Source organism: Achroia grisella, unplaced genomic scaffold, assembly GCF_030625045.1.
Source record: "Achroia grisella isolate CSIRO2021 unplaced genomic scaffold, CSIRO_AGI_Agris_v1 utg544, whole genome shotgun sequence".
Taxonomy (NCBI): Eukaryota; Metazoa; Arthropoda; class Insecta; order Lepidoptera; family Pyralidae; genus Achroia; species Achroia grisella.
Window position 1 is genome coordinate 1,214,284 of NW_026712929.1, and position 20,294 is coordinate 1,234,577.

The following is a 20,294-nucleotide window of genomic DNA, read 5'->3' on the forward strand; positions in this document are numbered from 1 at the left end:
TTATAATGGATGTCACAGTAGGATCCCGAACAAGAGCCGAAACAACTTGCATTAAGGAGAATAAAAGATCGTCGCAACGATTTCACTTAGCAACCGCCACGGCAAATAACTCGAACAGAAATGACACAGAAAGAGTATGTCTGTAGAATGCAAAATGAGGAGGCTCAAGCGAAGTCTGGCGAGCTAATTTCAACGGGAAAGATTTACTTTCGTATGTGATTCTTAACTATGAAATAATCCTGTTAGTTTTGACGTTCATTTGTTTTTGTGCGTTGCGGTCACGAAACAGTGCGGTTCCTCCAGGAAATTGAATGCGGTGACTGGCAGAAGAGTTCATCGATATCGTCATCGATGGTGATGTTGGCCGGCATTTCCCGTTGGTGGTTAAGAAGCGACAAGGTAGTAGGCGGTCCGTGTCGTACGGTAGCTATACAGTTACTTTGTACACAGGCAGTTACGGTGACCGCTCCTGTCCTTGAGATGTGTCAATTGTAGCCAGCAGGTAAAAGTTTTAGAGTAAGTGTCACATAACAGCTGAAAGTTCGACTTGGTTACAGACTTTTAACTTTTATAAAGGGACTAGACCTTTGTATAAAAGGTATTTGGTATCACTTATTTTTGTATCATCACATACAAGTTCAACAAAAAACGTTTAAAATAATCAATGTCGCTTCAATCATAGTTTGACACATTTTCTTAATTAATGGGATAACTATGAAGTAGAGTAGAGAATTTTACTCTTTGATAATTTATAAGTCGCAGCTGTACCGATTGTATTATAAGGAATTGTTTTGATATGATATCCACTAGCTACATTGTATCACTGTACTGTGTAGATAGTCATCGAGAGAGACTTTTTTTACACCCTAGAACCTATAACTAATGATCACGTTAGTCAGATCAGTGATTTTTCAGAGAAGTGTCTCTTCATGGTTGTGGAAAACCTTCCTGTATGTAGTTTTTTATATTCCAGTTGTACTAACCAAACTGACCAGGCCTACTCATAGATTCATAGCGAACGTATGGTTTGATACAAAATCACGTTTTCCATTGAAAAACGTCGACATAGCAATCCAATCCAGTCGAACGATGACATTAAAAGCTGCGTGGCATCACGTAGATTCAGCTGTAAAATAGCGTGGCGGTCTCCCCTGCCGATGCAAGGCCACGGTTGATTTACGAAAGTTAATCGAATTATATAAAACGCAACTTCAAACAAATGTTCAGTTAGATATAGTTTTTTTAATTCAGAGCATTGACATTTAGAATACACATACCTATTACAGTTTACCTTTTTATATATTATGAAGTTTGTTATATACATGTCCTCGTATTAGGTACCTATGTTATGAAATACTTCAACATTATTGAATATGAGTTTAACGGATGCAAAAATTTCTCTCTACTGACTAAAAACTTAATGAAGGGTCACAGAGCGGCAGAAACGCCTGAGTCTAGTCATTGTCGCGTGATGTAAGAATAATGTAACGTATGTATAGAAGCGAACGAGACTGGAGTTACTTTATGACAAAGCCTAAGCACAGAAGCGGACGTGGGACGTGACATATTGCAGAAATGTGGAGTATTTATCATAATACCTCTATCTTGTGATGAGCATTTTGCAGATAAGATAACTGTTGAACTTTCAGACAGACAGAAATGTCTAGCGTACCTATTCCTGACTCACTACCCTACACCACTATTAGAAAGTATATTATGATTTATATATACTAAATATGAATTTAAAATTATAAACATATTGAATGTGTGAAATATGAGCCCTATTTATTTTTACGTTTACCCATGGTGTAATAAATTTGTAACATCTGTGCTGGTGACTTAAGTAGGTAGTAAATGTGTGTTTAGGCGCATACCGCTTTGAGATGAGTCAATATTGACAGGTTGTCGACCCCACTTCCTTTCTTCGAACAAGTGCAAAGGACATTCGTAAAAGAGTAAAACTATTTGTTGTGCTATGGAAATGTAATTCGAAATCGTGCTTTAAGTTAAAAGTTTATTACTTAATTTTATGATAAAGTGCGGTAGTATACCGTGAATGTTTATGGATCCTTGACAAGTGGCGAAATCAAATCGCATGCACCTGATTACAGTAATATATAGAAGCACGAATTCAAGTAAGAACGTCCATGTTCTTTAGCTGGCGTTATCTACTGCAAATTTACTGCTCAAGATTAAACTAGTTTAAAACAGTGCATGAAAGGCCCGACGTGTGCGCCTTTAGTAATAGCTCCTTTGCGTATTATCGATAAAAACACTTCCTCACGATCCTAGTGTGAATGTCAGTAGGTGGTCGCGACATTGATGGATGAAGTAAGAGAAGAGTATTAGAAACATTAGTGTTCGTGGTGGAAACGGGCCATCCTTTCTGCACTGAAGGAGCGATTTGTGTGTCAAATAGATTGAACGATGAGAGAAAGCACCATGACTGAGATTTATTTAAATACTGCTACTTTTGAATCTATTTGGATTGAAAACTGGAACTTATCTACTAAAAGGTAATGACCGTCTAGCGTTTTTTGCTATTTAGAATTTCACATGAAGTTGTATGTCATTTTCTGGAAATATACTTGTAATTATTATATATTACAAGAACACAGGTCTGGGACTACCTGGACTACCTGCAGTTGATAACATTGTGTTTAATTCGAACCATTCTCATCTGCATAGGCCGTCGGTTCATTCTGTATAAATCTATATGGCTATCTAAAAATATATTCTATTACAAAACAGGAGGTCAATATCGGAATAGTAGCCAAACAAATAAAATTAATAATAATTGGTTGTCTATAGGTAAAGTCTATATATAAACTAACGTAGTAGTTTTTTTAATGAAGTAACTATACACTTAACCTTAATTTATTGGATATAAGTAGATCTATATGTACACAGAATATTTTATTAAGTACCTATCATAGTACTAAGTAAGTATTAAGTACATAGTAGTATTTATTGTACTTCTGTACATATGCCTATTTACTCATATTAATTCGTCTTCTAAGTATAACTTTGCATAAAAATAAGTAAACAAATAGATTCTTATGAATATAATTTAGAATGGAGTCTTTCTGAGTGCCTTCGTGCTTAAATAAGAGGGTTTCTGTATAACCGAAACGACCAATGACGACCACTAAAAATAAGCGTTTTGTTTTATATTTTTGGTCCCAAATCCTAAACAAATAGTCTTGAAATAATTAATTACAGTTATTTATACAAGTTATTTACTTTGTTACAATAGCTGCAATAAATAACTGCAGTAACAATTAGTATCTAAGCCTAGGAGCAGTCGAAAAAACTACAACCGGAAATAGACTTAATGATAAATATTTAAATATGTATTTAAGAATATTATACAATATATTATGAAGGTTGAATAATTTAACAAATAATAGATATTAATATGATAATATGAAAATCTTTAATCTAGAGAGAATGAATCTTTCTATTTACGTATATGTTAATTGGACTCAAAGAAAATAAAATAAACCCGCAGGTAGTAGTCATAAAAATAATAATAACATTTTCATTAATATTAATTTCACGCCCATTTTATTTTTATCTTCCCAGCGGTGAAATGTAATTCATGCAAGTTTGGTTTGTTGGCTGCCACTGCCTGTATCTATCTATTATTTGATTGTGAAATTGCAATTGCAAGCCAGTCGAGCGTGCTTACTTAGCCACACAATCTATGGGAGTACGAGTTTTTTTAAGGTTCAATGAACACGTGGACGAGGCAAGAATATTAGCTACTGACTGATCAGTGACTTTTTCTATATGTACGTACCCAGGCGTGGGAAGTGATGAGTGTACTGCAAATGATGTAATGTATACACAGGTGCTCTGATTTGATTAATGGAACAGATTGAGAAAATTGAGTTGGCATAAGATAAGTGGCCTGTGTCTTATTTAAATGACGTGCGGTCGATGTAAAGTGACACGTACAAATAGGTTTTTTATACCTAACCACACTTTAATTACAATTGAAACGGAAACATAAAAAGTCCTCATTTCATTGTTGAGAATACTAAGATACATAACGGACAATAAACAATGACTATTAAGAGAATTGAGACGATTTTTACTTATCATAATAGCAAAGTATCTTACGTAAGATATACTGATAAAAATATCGTTGACTTGTGAAAAAAATAATTAAGCTGTATTTTTAATGTTTTAAACGGACAACTATATACATTAAAATTACCTAATCTTAAAATAACAACAGTTAACAATAGTTACTAATTGTAAAATACTCATAGAATGAATGTGATATAGAGTTTTTTGTTACTTTTGTCTATACAGTTTAGTTAATTGTCAAATATAGCTTACACGTAGACGTAATATAGAGCCTTCTTTGTGATTCTGTTCATTAATTGCTATAAAAATAGCCTATCTCCTTACATATGCTATTTTTATCCCAATCAAAGATATTTGGGTCAAGCGAAGATGTCGCAGTCTGAAGCTAGTAAATTGTAAATAACTATACACTTAGGAATGATCGCCATCGAGTCTTGAATAAGAAGCAGTTAAGCTTTAAATGGTCAGGCAGATAATAGGTGTAATTATATACATATTATATAGCACACTGCCTTACTTACGTTGAACGCGGGTTCAATTCCTCGGAGAGTACAAATATTTGTATTCATAAGTATGATTGTTTGTATTGGCCTGGGTGTTTTCTTTGTACATACATAAAAAAATATTGATGTTTTTATCCGTTTTGTACTCCTATAACACATTCTTACTGGGGACTAGATGGTGCCGTGTGAATTGTCCTGGGGTTACAATTAGTATATACATTTGAAATGTACATCAATTAAACATGTCAAGAATTATTTCCATAGGTTTTCATTCTATTTAATTTTTCTGCATAACAAAGGTTTTCTTCTTAATCCACAAAAATCCACCCAATTTATTATCGATAAACATAAACCTATTACATACCTGAAATAGTTATTTTTATCTTGGCCAATAAAAAAATATGCAGTTTTACCTGAAAGAAAATGGAAATTATCATTAAATATATTTTATTCAGGTGTCGTACGACAAACGGTATGGGTACGCTGATACTGTTAATATGTAAATTAAACAAACGAGAAAGTCTCTTAGGAATACAAAAGATTTAGAAATTTAAATATACACATGGCAACATGTCAGGAAATACGTCTGCTCTTAATATTTATACTGTAGAATATAAAGAGTAGTACTATTATTATCACATTATATATTCACCTTAAACAGCAATAATCACTTTATGTTATAACAATTTAAAGCCCGTGTCGCCCTCTGTATCGGTTTTATCTAATATATTTACTTATTTTATATTACCATCAGATGGCCCATATGCTTGCCATCATCGTAGTATAAAATAATTACCATGGGGACACAAAGGGTAATTTAAGCATTTAGTATAATAAATATAATATATTACCACATATTTATATCTAAAATTATTTAGGCTATTTATTGCCATCATTAAGTGTAGACCGAGAATTTATACCAAGAAGTTAAACACACAAATACAATAGGTACAAACATTTCAATTAAATTCAAGTTCCCACAAATTATTATGGTATTTGCAGTTAGTAAAGGATAGTTTAGATAGCGTGTTACATAATAGGCAGGTTTGCGTTTATCTGATGTTATTATGATCATAAACACGTGAACAATCGCATCTACACTTAGCGTAGAGTGTTCTGATACGAATAGCTTCACTCGACTATGTCTGCGGCTTCTATGTAAATAGAAAAGAGTGTTCATTATTGGATTGATTCCGGGAAATACTTGAGACCGTAGTGCTCGTAATTACACATCGATACTGGGAACTAAGACGGTTCCTGAATGAGAATCACGATTAAGCATATATACACACGCATGTAGAATTCCGCGAGTACACCGTGTGATTACGTTTCATCTGTCTATAATTCAGTAGGTCGTAATTGAATAATGCTCAAGAACTAACTGTGTAATTAATGTTTTTTTTTCTCTTTTTCACAGGACGGCGGCGCCCGATAGAGGATAGTGGTATAGTTCACAGGTTAGTGACCGTGCCACCTTACTTTCTGCGATCGGAATTCGTGAATCCTCAGAAATAACACGTCATTATGTCTTATTAGATGTCGAGGAAGCACTTAGAGCAAATTTACGGAAAATAACACGCTCTGCTCTAGCGGGCGATTGTTCACGGATACGTTCCTATAACTGCTGTGAGATGCGGAGCAAACTAATAATTTCATAAATTAAAAATATAATTGCGAAGTTAATATATATAGATAAAATCGTATAGTTTTCATAAATATTATTAAAACACGATTTAGAACTAAATCGATATACTAATGCAGATAGAAATATTTTTGCTAAACGTTATTATAAAGATACGCTACGTACACTCTAGTATAAGTATTAACTTTTCGGCAATCAAGAAATAACCGTTCATTTATACTCTTTTGTGCCAATACTATAATAGAACGACTGATTTATAAATTTAAAAATAAATAATTATGATTACATTAATTTACGGCATACTTGACAAAATATTGCGGTCTGAGTAAATAACAGAACAAAACGGTACACAGTTGAATGTAACACCATAATAATGTCAAATTACCTAAGAATACGATTACGATACGAATAAAAGTATGTGGAGAGCAACGAAGTGCAAACAGAGTTACAGTTAGATTTTTTGGTAATACCTACGTGCGTAGTGACTCGCAAATAATCAGGTGAGCGTGTAATGCAGCGTTCATTACCAAAATTGATGCGCGAGTATTATGAAACTGGTTATCAAACGAATCCCGTTGTACGTTAAAAATGTGAAAATAATGAAGATTGTTTTAAATTGCTACCACATAGTTTTACAGAGCGGCAAGCTTTTGACGATTTAAAACTCTCAACCGGTTGTCGAAAGAGATTATTTTTTTAGAACTAAAAATATATTTGTTGTGAAACATAATCACGTTGCTTAAAAGATCAGTTTCTAATTATCGAATAATATACAAAAAAATAATTAAACTAAGAAAGTCCTTTGATTAAGTAAAGTTACTGAAAAACACATATCTTTAATTTCTGATGAAATATAAGTATGCATATGTTACTTTACTAAAGTGGTATTTAATCTTAATAAAAAAAAACTTAACGGCATTAATAATTAAGCTGTTCAACATATTTAATCTAAATATAAAGGGCAGCACTTAAAGTATGTTTGTACCTAAATATCTGCGACGGAGTTAACTGGTTGCTTAAAAAGTTATCCTGTTATTTTTACCGTTTCCTGAGTGAAGAATGAAATAGTGGCCTACATCGCGTTGTATCTGGTGCATTGCATGCATGCTTGATTTTTAAGTACATTAAGCTTATATTTACGTAGGCATATGTGATTCATAAATCACCATGCATATCATTGAGGGGGAATAGACGGTACGCCATACATTTTAGCGATGCTATTCTTTCTCTTTGAAATAATGATAAGCAATAAATTTATGGTAATAGGCAGTAATATAATACTTTTTAGAAATATTAGTATGGTATTAAAATGTATTTAAAAAATAACATGCAATTCGGGAACACTTTTTTTACAGTAAATAATATTTATTTTCTTTAAGGCGACGCCGTGATAAACTATTACTTCAAAATCGGGCCCCGCGCTCTGCGCACCTCATGCACCCCGATAGTTTTACGTGTCGCCGATCGACGGCCAGCGCTCGCTCGCTCTCCCCGTACCACGATATCACGAACACGCGTCCGTGTCGCAATGTAACGCGTGAATCAAGTAGACGAAGCTTCGGTCCCCAATTGAACAAAACTATTACGGAGTCTTCCTGTTTGTTTATATAATTTATATTTATGAAGGCACATTGATATTTTAGAATTTACAATACAGTGGAACTAACTACGATACGAATTAATTATAAAGATTCTTAAAGTAAAGAATTAAATAGAAATATTGAGGTAGAGTTACATATTCCCGTGATTATAATTAACGTAAACTAGTGCTTTTATTACTATCTTTGAAAGAAACACCAAAAAAATAATCTTTGTGTTTTTCGTATATATTGTAATTGGTAATTACGACGTTTATTTATTTGGCAACGACATTTTTTTGAAACAGCTAGATATTTTAATGTATACTACATTAACGTACTTACGTTAAATGAAATGTGAAAATATACGAAGGTTAGTTACTTTATAAAAGAGACAGTAAGTCTGCGTTTCTGTGAATGATAGGTATATCAATTAAAAAATCTATATATATTATATATTTGATACAATAAACCTAAATTTTGTAATAATGTATGTGACTTTAATTTTATTTATTTGATACGCGTAGTGGACATTATTTCTTTATGTTTTAGAAAGTATACTTTTAAAAATGCGTAAGTAATTTAACATTATATGTAAGTAAAGTACGTAAAGATATACACTTTATGACAAAATAGTAAAAACTTTTACAGTTTTTTTACAATTTATAAATTATTATAATAAATATTAAGTTTTAATTACATGTAAAAAGGACGTGAATAATTACAACCTAATCATAAAAGATCTATTAACTTCATACAAATGAAATTATTGAATAATTATAGGTTTGAACATGATTATTTATATTTTTATGCATAATTTAAATAAAAAAATATGACTATTCTGCAAACCTTTTCTATATAAACTATAAGTACGCGAAATTTCATATTCATCCGTCCGCGCTGTTTTTCGTAAAAAGGATACAAAGTTATTACTTCACGTATTAATACATACGTTTTAATAAATTTATATAATACTTTTCATTATTTCACTTTTTTATTTATTTATTTCCTTGGACCTACCAAGGTACCTTAATTTTACGGCAAAACAATAAGGGAGATGGATAGTGGACATGTTTGCCATGAGTGAGCGAGACAGATAAGACGCCACTTTTATCAAAGTCAACAAAAGTAAGTAAAATAATTAAAATAAAGAAAAATCTTATCCTAGTTTAGGTTTATTTAAATAAGGATAATATTGAGGAAGAAAAGTTTGTACTCGTTGTACGTGAAACGGATGCATTTCGGGTATTTGTAAAATACGATGTGCTGTGCTATTACAATAAGTAATAACGGGAAAAATAAAAAAAAAAAAAAAGAAGAAAAGTATTTTCGTTTGTGTACAAACGAAAATATGTACTTTGGTCATCTGCGACCTTTTGCAACACTTCTTCCTACTAAGGAAAGCGAGTTCTGCCTCCAGCCCGTATTTGATTCGGGAAATGGCCGCCCTCCGTGAGTGCGGCCGGTACATATAAGCAGGGATCTGGATAGCGCTCTAAATTTGGATATCTTTTACGATAAAGCCTAGCGGCAGCAATTGCATTGCATCTGCATTCCTCATAAATGAGGTGCTTGTTCGCAATTTTTTGTGAAGTAAATAACAAGGATACCAACACAAAAGTCCAATTCCAAAAGAGACAACCCAAAGTTGTCGGTATGGAATCAACAAGTTCAATTCACAAAAATCCAAGTCCAAAATAGAAGCCAACAACAGCGAATACGGAAAGACGCGCAGTAGGCTGAGCTGAAGCTGAAACAGAATGAGCAAAATGTACTAACTGGTGTCAGACTGGTAGCGTAGCCATTTGCTTGGTATGGCGACTGTATCTGTTTCATTCGCGCGCGTTTAAACGACGCATCTCCGTCTCACTGGGTGGCACATCTGTCTCGCTCGCTCACGACAACATGTCCACTACCCATTTCTCTTATCATTTTGCCGTAAAATTAAGAACCTACTACTATAAGCTTGTGTGAATAAGAAACATTTGAACGGAGTAAAATAGGTTAGCAAAAATCGGGTTACTTGAGGTTTTTTTCTCGTTTTTTTTTAGTATGAAACTAACAAGTATTATACATTTACAATCCTGATTAAATGTCCGAACTTTTAATGGCACTTGCCAAGGCACTTTAGTACATTTTTTTAAAAGAGGGCCTTTCAAACTCGACAATTTATGAAAATTTTAAATGTAGTTTAACAAATAGTCTTAATTCTAGAAAACTTGGGGCAATTGTGTCATTATTTTTTACTGTGATTCTAGAAATGTTATTTGGCTTTATGGTTCCAAAGTTTAAATGAACAAAAATAATAAAAATTAAGCACAATGACCGAATAATGGTTATAGTTTGACCAAATTTCTAAGTTTTTCTTTAATGCCCCTAATTTTCAAACTGCATGGGATAGATTTTTTTCTGATTTTTCTCATGATGGTTACAATCAATTCTCTCACTGCTTGAAATTGAGTTCTGGGACAGCCTGTATAGTATAATCGAAGCCAAATATTTCAGCATTACTTTGTTTTTCTTTCCATAGCTACAAAGACAAGTGCTTACCTAGACTTACTACAGATAAAAAGTACTTATCGGAGAAAATAAAGTTGAAAATATGTCACAATTTTTTATGTGATACTCCAACATATAGTCGGACAGACAACAATGATTAATTAAATAATATTTTTGTGAAATTATTGACAATCAATAAGTTTTTTGATTACACTAAATATGTAGTAACATTGAGAAAAAAATACTTTATTTTGGATTCAATATTATATATTATTAGTATTAAATAGTGTAAAAAATGTAAAAAGGGTAACTAAATGATTACATTACTTGAAATAGTAAAAGAATTAAGTTACAGCAATATTTAATTTTTGTATAAATTCATAGACGACTCCACGATTTTACTTTGTTATAATGAGTCAGTCGATTTTTTCTTTGGGTGTAGGGTTGTCACTTCGCCAATCCTAATAGCCGGATAGACCATCCAGTTTGGCGGGACATATTGCTAAAAAGGCCGGATACCCTACATTATTGAGGGTTTTGTGTCTCAATATCATGTAAATATTTATTACAAATAAATTACATTACATTACAAATAATTTTGTTAATTATTATTAATAAGTGTTACTTTAGGTGCGATCCGTCAAAATATTTAAAATTTAAATTGGCCCGTTGATAAAAAAGGTTGCTCACCCCTGTTCTAGATAAACAGTTATCAACATTTTAAAATTCTTCTTAACGTCTAATGAAAGGTAATTGCATAAATAAGTATTATTTACCTGTACCTGTTACTTCAGCAACTAACGAAATAAAAAAACATCTAAGCAAAACAAAACTTCTTGAGTTAAGAAATAAAAAATAAAATTAGTTTTACAATAAAATAATGTAAAAGCCTACCAAACGGCGTACAAGACTATTTATTTTAGCCAGATGCCAAAAAAAGTCCCGTCAAAATCAGTGCAACCATTTCAGAGATTAGCCGGAACAAACAGACAGACAGACAGACAAAATTGGTAAAAAATGTTATTTTGGTGTATGTAACGTATTTATATGCATGTAGTAAAAAACTGTTATTTCAATATTACCAACAAACACTCCAATTTTATTTATATGTATAGATAATGGGAGTGCCCTATTTTTATTTATAAATAACTACGAAATCAAAATAATGTAAAATTTGTTTATATTTTCTTAACCATTTCTTTACATTAATACTAAAAGTTTTTTATCATTTTTAACAATTAATTGTCACTACTTTACAAATTATGACTTAGTATTACATTCGTAATATGTACAATAAATCATTACTAACTGTATTAACTTAAATACAGTAATTGTTAAATGTAAAATAAGTAACTGTCACCCGCACCATACTATAGCGTACGCTATAATATGGTGCGGGTGTATGACGAAATAATTTACGATTTGATAGCGCGCGTTCTCAGGCGAGCTCTCCGCGCTAAGCACAGGTCCGACGTTGGCAGGGGCCGGGGACTGACTGACTTGCTCTAACTCTCATACAAAACAACTTGTGAGCAAGAGATTTTTATGCGGAAAAACAGTTTATCTTGTTTAAAATAAAAACTATTGGTTATTATATACATCTGAATTGTACTATTTATGTGGGTATTTAGTATAGTGTATATTGGAAAATTCGAGTCTTAAATCAGTCCCGTTTTCTTATACGAATCAAACATATATTTTATAAGACCAATCTTTGAGATTTTTTTCTCTGCTACAAAAGTTAATCAATCATGTAACGAGAACTGTCAATATGATGTCAAAGATCTGAAAAATGAAATACCTAAATATCAGCCCCGAATGATTTGTAATTGCTGAGAAAAGTTAAGGTATCTGAGGTCAATATTTGCAATGCGTCGCCTTAAATACGCTCATATACGCTAATACTCATTTCTTGGTATTAGTAGAAGTAAGAGCAAAACTTAAATACATTTTTTTATAAAAAAGTGTGATTAAATATTTAATGAGACTAGCGGATCCTTAAAAATTTGCAAAGTATGGTAACAAGTAAGTACAGTACAGTTGAGAGCCTGTGACACTATTAGATACTTTGGAATCCAGATTTAATGAAATAAAACAATTTTATTACGGCGCCATACTGAATAGTCTATTGCTTTACAAAATGTCCAGTGAGCCGTGTCTGTGTAGACTGCGGGCTTAAATATTTCAATGGGTCAAAATGAATACAAAAATAAAGTTGGTCAAGTGTAATACCGGTTTAACACGGTTAACTAAAGCCGTTGTTTCAATTTTATTAAAAACCGAAGAAGTACTTTATATTAAATTTATTGTTCTATATTAATATATCGTCGTGACTCCATGAATCTCTGGGAAAAAGTCTCCGATTGTATTTATTATTATATATATATATATTTATAAAAATTTTGTACATTAGATGTATAGTAGGGAAAGGCACCATGCATACCTATAATACGCAAATTTGAATATTTTACTAATTTTTAGCCCCATTAGCAAAGTTACTGTGAGTTAAATTCAACAACCCAAGAGAGATTGATTTGATTTTGATCATTATGATAGATTACATCTTATCAATATGACAATTTTATATGGCAGGTATAGATCTATAATATATAAAACTGTCTTACTGATAATGAATATTTTACACATGTTCACACACATTTCTCTAATATACATTTATATTAATTTTAAGAGGCAACTTTATAACAGTAAAGCGAGTCTATAATAAATCTATAGTATATACTATACTATAGATTTATTATAGACTCAATCAAACGTCTGTTATATCTAGCACATATATATATAAATCGCTTTACTTAATGAACGTTACAGAGTTGGTGCCGATATAAATGAAGCGACATTGGCGCTCGTTATATCTAGAATTGATTGTTAGAATCATTCACACTTAAATCCTGGTAAGTTGAAAATAACTCTAAACACGTTGTTCAGGTCGTGGCCCGCATTAGGACATTATGCACGTAATGGTCGAACGTTAAACATTACAAATAGAGAGAAATTAGCTTTACTCACATTATCGATAGGTTTAGTCATTGAAATACTGATTAATAGAATTCAAAAGCCCATTTACATTCGACAAATAGATTTTATGAGGTGTGAATTAGTGCTTCATGTTACTTATTGTTCAATTATTATCATCAATTCACAGGTTGAAGCTATCAATTAGTGAATTATAAATAGCTATTTATAATGATCAATACCAAATGTGTAAATGTAAATGTATATACTATAAAAAATATTACTAAAGCTTTATTAATGAATACATATTATTTCTTGTGTTCTTAAATCTGAACAAGTTTCAACAATATTTTGATGTAATATTAATTAAATTTGTGATTCAACTATTTCGTTTTAAAATATATTGAATCTCAATACATAATTGAAACAGTTTTCTTTAGACTGCTAATTATCATAGTATCTTATTATATATAAAAATAATATAAAATCGCCGAATTTCGATTGAAATCCGGATCGAAAATATTCTGCGGCGAATGAAGACTAGAAACCTTGAGACATTGCTTCTCTTACATATTTATCTAAATTATAGAAAAAATATTATTATGTATCTATTCAAGTCTATTACAATTGCAGGCTTTTCACTTTTCGTATTTGTACCTGTTGTAAGATATTTATCTATTATTATAGTAGGTATTGTAACTGTTTCCGAGATTTACTGAGTGACCACAAACCGATTTCATTACTCAATTGAAATTTGCAAGGGGCGCAATATAGCGCACGTTATATTGTTTCTCTATTCGACCGTACTGTAATATTCAAGAATCATTCATATCAAATAGAATTTATGTTAATTTAGCAAACGGTCAGAATAAAGATTAGTTTAAAGCGAACACACTAGCAGCAATACAGGAAATGTCCACGTCCAATATCCACCCTGAGGCGTAGGGTATGCATCGGGAAGCAATAGTTGTATAGACTAAAGAACAAGCAAAAGGCGGTCGCGATCTGCGCCAGGGGCTTTTAATTGACAATGGATTGCAGCCGACCTGTATAGATTCGCCGCATGATACGGCTTACCTTTAACCCACTCTGGATAACACATTATGGAGTACCCACTGCGGCGCTTTTAGTTTTTTATATTAATCATCTGGTTAATACGGTTACTTTCTACGCCTCCAGACTTTTGTAATTTTTATACGGTTGCTTAAGGGCATTTATTTATTTAAATAATTTTATTGATCAGATAAAACATGATACAAAAGGCGGACTTAAATCTAGAAGCATTATCTGCCAGTAAACCTTTAGGATGAACAAAAAATCATTAATACACTACATACACTTTAACATAATTCAATAACTGAAGAAAAATAAACAAATAGAATAAACGTTTATTGGGTGTACACATGTCTGGATTTAGATGTATCGAGCAATCTAAACAATAGTTACTTTTGCTTGCCATTAAATTAATAAAAAATCAAATGATGTTAAGTTATGATTTTGAATTATAGTGTTATGTCTATTATGATGATATTTACAGGTAAATATGAGAAGAAACATAAAATACAGAAATGTTTAAACATAAGTATTTGTAACTAAACAATTAGTTGCAATAACATGTACTCCCAAGCAACTTATATATGATAATTTGCTTGGTAGAATATGCGATTACAAATAATTGTTTTGTTGATTGCCAATACGTTTTTGAGAGTGGCGCTGATAGGACAAAAGCTGCAGTAGTGTCTATTACTGCGGAAGCAATTAACCGGAACTTGTATAAACAAATCGCGGCCTCTATTGGATCTTTTGTTTATATATATACACAAGAAGATTCATTTCAACCGATTCAGCCTTTCCTGTCAGAATTCCGTGAAACTTATGTTTTAATTTATGCTCAAATATTTACTATTACGAACTAAATATTTACTTTATATCTAGTTTGTCCTATTTTTCATCTAAATTAAGATAATATGTGATAAATACTAATATGTTGTTGTGATAAAAATTATGAGTATGTTTTACCACATAGTAGGTTTTGTAATGTCTTTGAGACTGATAAATTATTCTCTGTTTTCAGTCTGACTGAAAATGTAACTACTAATCACTGTAATTTTGAAAGTAGTTAATAAATTGTACCAAATTATAAAATGAATTGATTTAAAGATTAATAATACTCACAAGAACTACAGAAAATACGGAGCAGTACTGTATATTATTCAATTAAAAAGTAGAATGTCACGAGACGCCACTGTTGGCCCGCTTCGCAGCGTTGTAGTTAAACTGACAGTGAAACTCACTATTTCGACATAAACTGCCGAATCGAGTGTTACATTATGAGAGCATTTTGATATCTATCAAAACGACTTGTATTTAACGGTGGTTATAATGTCACATTAAAATGTACGTAACGTAAAAATCTGGTTGTAAAAGCTGCCGACATATAACTCCCCTTTCTCGTTTGTTTTACGACTGTTGTTTAGAAACCTGTGGCCGCAACATGATAGCCACCTTGCATGTAAAGATGTCGGGAGACGGTGTGCCGTAAATATGATCAGATGGCGGGATCTGTGAGAACATAATTGGATATTCGCAGTGAGCTCTCGATTCGAAAGATAAACATGTCGAGGACGGCGAGAAGGCGGTGTTGTCAAGTGTCCATCCAATGTTATCACCCAGCGACATCTTTATGCTGGGGTCGGTTTTTCTACGCGTGCGCGGTGTGGTGGGCGGTAATGGCGTCCGCCCCAACGGGATTCGCGCGCCGACATCGTTTCGCGTCTCATCGTGCGGCCGCAATACATCGCTCCACTTAAATTACGTGCGAGCTTGTTCCGGTAAACTATCGTTATACCTACACCATAAAAACCATGTTCTCGCACATCGCTGCCCTCACTGAGATTTCCTATAATAAGTTCAATTGCAGTTTATATGCATGGCGGTAAAATTATGGCTATGCACGGATCTTGAGTTTATGTAAGAATAGTGGGTGAACTTCAATTAAACATTCGTTTCATCATTGCTTTATCTATTATATATATATACCTACGTCGTTTAGAAAACTAAATAACATGCAGAAAAGGAAATGTTAATAAATAAAAGTTGTTAATAACTAAATGTAAGTCTTTAGATCACGCGCATAGCTGCATGATTGTGTGATTTTGAATATATATATATATGCGTATATTTTGTACTCAACATAATGATGAAAGTTGTGTATTTTATAATATAAAATACTCATCTACTACAAATATATAGAACAGAGAATACGTGTTTTTCAAATTTCTATTTAGTAACGTTGATTTCCGAATGATAAAGATTCATGAATAGGAGCAACAATTGTTATCCTCAATGTGAGCCTCCCACGAGCAACGGAACCTCTTCCGCCGTTTAAATTGTAGAGCATCAAAAATAATGAACGCAAACAAAACCAAGTAAAAAGTCTATTATCACACCAAGCATACCGTTACCAACTCTCAGATCAGATGAATGATGTATTTGGCTTTGCCTACTGCCGTTGATTACTATTTATTATTTACATTAATCATCCCGGACTGAAACAAAACCAAGAGTACCCTAAGATTTCGTAGTTAATTGTTTATGGGCGGTACAATTTTTCTTTTTAACGGAAGAGGCATAACCGTCATTAGTTCGCAATTAAATATCCAAGTCGGATGATTGACAATTGTAACACAGCTAGATATGAAATAATTAAAGCATAGTTATTTTTTTTAGCTATATTTATTTGTGGAAGTTATATTATAATCAATAAAACGTATAACGGCAGACACGACTATTCAACCTACTCCACATACTATCTCCTATTAACGTCACGTTACTTTTATGTTTATGGAGAAAGGGAGATTGAAGATAGCGTGATTGATTAATTATATGCATGAGTAATAAGTATTGTAATGGTGGTCGAGTGTTGCGGTGCAGTTGGGCATCAGATCTGGGTCGCAACACTGTCACTGCATCGATTGATAGGGTCCATTCAATTTGTCAAGAATGAGAAGCAGAAGTGCCCATTATAATATTGCATGCCATAAAACCTGTCTCACTTGTATAACCGTTACAACATTAACGTTTTTGCATCCAACATCAATGGGACAGTGTATTGCCGTTCCCGTACACCGGGAAGTCAATCAATTACATATTAGCTTAATGTGACACAGATGGCCCCTAGTTCGCACCTACGGATTTGCATGGACTGTAGATCGTGTCAATCGGATATAACTGCAGATTTAGTAGAGAAAATCGCATTGTGATTGCTATTTATAGTTTCAACATATTTTGCGGTTATTGACTTTACTTGGGTGCAAAACAAGGAAGAGTTTTAATTAGGATGTGCTTAGACTAATCAGTGATTTTGTAGAAAAAACCTTGTATAACCATTTCAGACCTAATTTATTATATAGTATCATGTATTATCTTAATGTTACCTTATATTGAAAGAGTTTTAAATGGACTATGTTTTATATAGATAAAATCTGAGGTCACGTTAAAGTAATGTAGAGGGAGTTGTAGTTACTTTATTGTATTAGAATAAAATTAGCGTATGGCTATAAAGTAGGATTTAATTGGAAGTGCATGGTGCATCATATGCGGGTGTGCCGGCTCGCAAAAGGAACAATGGCAGCGTGCGCAGTAGGCGGAGGCGGCAGCGTCGTGGTCGCCGCCGGCCGCAGTGCCGCCTGAGCACGCCTGCTCTTTCTGAATCGCGCCTCGCAACAAATGTTTGCCCGCCTACAAACGTGTCAAAAGTTCTCAAATGAACATTGTATGGGAGAATTTAAAATAATTTTAATTCCAGGCAAATCACTATAATTGGAAAAGTAACTGACCTTCCTGTAATTTGCAATAATAAATTAAACTAGCTAGCTAGGCGAGGATACCCCTCGCCTACGAGAACATCAACAAAATTCTTTCTTAATCGACGACAGACCAAATCTAAGAACAGTCAGTTAGGATAAATTTATTCATATATGTAAATATTAATTAATTAGGTAGGACTTGTAAAATTGGTTAACATTTGTAAGAGTGACAACAGTTTATTCGTTGTACACTTAATTTCATATAGATATAGAAGAAAACAACTGGAAAGACTTTTGATTGATTGATTGACAGCTTTTGAAGTATATTCGACAGCAAAAATAAGAAGCAGCAATAAACATGTCACCACTAACTCGTCTCATATCACAGAAGGAAAAACCACATTGTAAATGGAACGCATTTTAACTGACATTAAAAAAGGAGTGCATCAATCCGTATGCATTTCATTTGTTCTTGTTAGCATCTACGTATAATACGATCTGGCAAACAATCGGTTAATTCGATCGGTCGGTTTTTGACAAATTGTCACGTAAAGCGGCCATGTGAATCAATCAGGTTAAAATCTTAGTCTTAATTGAAACTGACTGATCGACCTAACAAATTAACGCCTTAAGATTATGACATGTCATGACAACTCAACAGATTCACTCGATCAATCTGGTATCATATAGTGTCATAGAAATTTAAGGCCTTAGCAATCTTATATTAATCATTACTTTTATGCAATTGACAACAAATTTTGATTAGAAACCTATAGTTATAAAAGCGCTTTCTTTATATTTTTGAATAACACTCGCGTGATGACAACTCCATTTACATTGGAAATTAAGCGGAGTGAGTGCCTATAGTTTAGTTACTTCTAATGATTAAAATTCAAAATGTAACAGTATAAATAATCTTCAAGTATATTAAACCATAATCACATATAAAATAGGTACTTGTTATATTATTATGACGGTATGATTATGCTATTGTTATTGAAATATAACAGGTACGTAATGATTGTTTACGAAAAAATTTGTCTTCAAAGAGCTAAAAATAGTCACTCTAACGAGTTTCAATCACCTGAGAATAACACGCAAATCTAAAAAAAATATTTGACAACACCATTAACCGTTAAACAGGAACGTTGATTACATGGACGGCGGCAAGCGTGTCTGCGAGATTACTTTCGATAATTGTGGCTTTTAAAACTATTCCTACGTCTATGAATTTGTTCGGTAACGAGTTTATAAATGCCGTTATATGGAATAGCGTATGTGTACCACAGAGATGGCGACCACGCGTATAATTAGTACCAGCATCACGTATTGCGTAATTTCGTAGTGGATACGTCGTAGACGCGAAGTAACTGTCAGATTGAGTGTACTTAAAAGTATGTACCTACTTATATACCTTGGTCAACTTCCCAATTCCAATATCGAAAAGCTTAACGGTTGTCTACATAGCAATAAAATTGAATATGACAGCCAATCTTAAATGATAGATGCATTTCATTTCAACTATGAAAGAATATTGTGCAACAAGTAGGAATAACTACTCACCGAAATTAAAACGTTTAATAACAACTCTCGCTATGTGAACGGCATGTCTGTCAGTGGATAAACACATTCAATTAATATAAATTTTAAACAGAACTCAAACTACGATTGTATCTCTGAGCAAATCACTCAATCTCATCAATCAAATAAAAAATAATTAAAGGCAATTTGTAATAATAAATTGAAGTTAAATATTTTTATTTATATATGAATACTAGTGACACACATATATCCAAGTTTCGTATGTAGGTCATAATTTCAATGTGATATCTTTAACATCAAATAGAGGACATACTTAGTTTAGAGAACATTTTATATTTAAAGGAGTTTTTTATTAATTACTTAAAGTAACTTCGATGCGCAACTCCGAGACATTTAACGAACATTTTTACTATAGAAATTCTTCTTTCACCTGCATCTTATTTCACATCACTAGAAAGTATGTAGATGTATTCCAAAATTATAGTAACATTATACGGTATTGGTAGGTATGTAAGGGAAGACATCTGTGTAATTTATGCATAATAAAAGCTAACTATATATTATTCTCATATTTTGTTTTAATTAGAGCTAGGCTGCAATCTGATTAAACGTGAATTTATTATTATGGACAGTTCGAGTTCCTTACGGTGAAATA

The 20,294-nt window shown here is 32.6% G+C and overlaps 2 protein-coding genes across 3 annotated transcripts in view; one reads left to right on the top strand and one right to left on the bottom strand.

The window, feature by feature from the left end:
• The window catches only part of LOC131847919 (autophagy-related protein 16-1), a 187,034-nt gene that overhangs the window by 125,170 nt on the left and 41,570 nt on the right, over positions 1 to 20,294 (bottom strand). The window lies entirely within an intron of this gene.
• The window catches only part of LOC131847918 (uncharacterized), a 63,679-nt gene that overhangs the window by 20,300 nt on the left and 23,085 nt on the right, over positions 1 to 20,294 (top strand). Inside the window, exon 3 of the mRNA XM_059197633.1 lies at positions 6,016 to 6,055. The gene's annotated coding sequence lies outside the window, so the exon portion shown is untranslated. The remainder of the gene's footprint in view (positions 1 to 6,015; positions 6,056 to 20,294) is intronic.